This window comes from Heterocephalus glaber, unplaced genomic scaffold (genome assembly GCF_053883595.1).
Source record: "Heterocephalus glaber isolate CG9 unplaced genomic scaffold, H.glaber_assembly_v1.0 deba00000331, whole genome shotgun sequence".
Lineage (NCBI taxonomy): Eukaryota > Metazoa > Chordata > Mammalia > Rodentia > Bathyergidae > Heterocephalus > Heterocephalus glaber.
Window position 1 is genome coordinate 53,468,725 of NW_028258142.1, and position 1,147 is coordinate 53,469,871.

Below are 1,147 nucleotides of genomic sequence, written 5' to 3' on the forward strand. Positions count from 1 at the left end.
TGTTATTCTACGAGAGGGGAAACTGAGGCCCCAAATTCAAGGCAATGGATCAAGCTGAATATGGACCAGCAACCCAGCCACAGGACTTGGTTTTTCCAGCTCCTCACTTATTTTTTCACTCTGTCTTCAAAAATTAAGAGACTTTAAAAAGTCACAATGGCAGCAAAGAAAGGTCTAAGCCCTCAAAAATGTTTATGTTGCATTTTACTTGAAGTCCACCTCTTTTGACATTTAAATCATCAACCCTTTGCTAGGTGAAAACTCTGAAAAAGAAGAGAAATGGCAATCTGGCCTATGAAGTTTGCCTAACAAAAAAGAAAAGCTTAGAAATGTCAAAGGGTTAAAGCTGAGCATCCCAGCTACACAAAAAAAAGCCCAAAGTGAGCGTATTGTACTAGAAGCATTAGTCTGTAAATCACCACTGCCCGGAGCTCTTCCATCTGTCAATCACAGAAGTTCAGGGTGGGTGCTTAGAGCTGAGACCAGACCCAACAGCCAAGGTGACCAGTTTCCAAGAGTGAGTGCCAGGCAGCTATCAGTCACTCTGTCATAACTACTATCACAGCTATCAGCATGAACTCTACTTACAACCCACCAGGGGTTTAAGGGAAGCAGTGGACAATATCACACAATGTCAAGGACATGAAGCCATACCATACATGGTTGGTGGGACTACTTTGACAAGCTCTGACAGTTTCTTATAAAACATACATCCACCCTATGACCCACTAACTCTACACACAAGAATAGCAAAAACACATATTCATGAAAAGACTTGTGTAAGAGTATTCCTGACAGCTTTATTCATGAAATCCAAAAACTGGGAAAAGCTCATCAGTAGGAAATGCATAAACAAACTAGAGAATATTCATATAATGAAATATCAACCAGCAATGAAGAGAAATGGACCACTGCTACAATCTAGGTGAATCTCAAAACATTATGCAGCCGAGCATGGTAGTGCACACCTGTAATCCCAGCACTCGGTAGGGAGGCTGAAGTAGGAAGATTGCTGAGAGTTTGAGGCCAGCCTGGACTACTTAGTGAGTTTAAGGCCAGCCTGAACTACATAGCGAGTCCCTGTTTCAAAAAGAAAAAAATATGCAAAGTGGAAGAAACTTCTCACACAAGAGACAAGGGCAGAAGT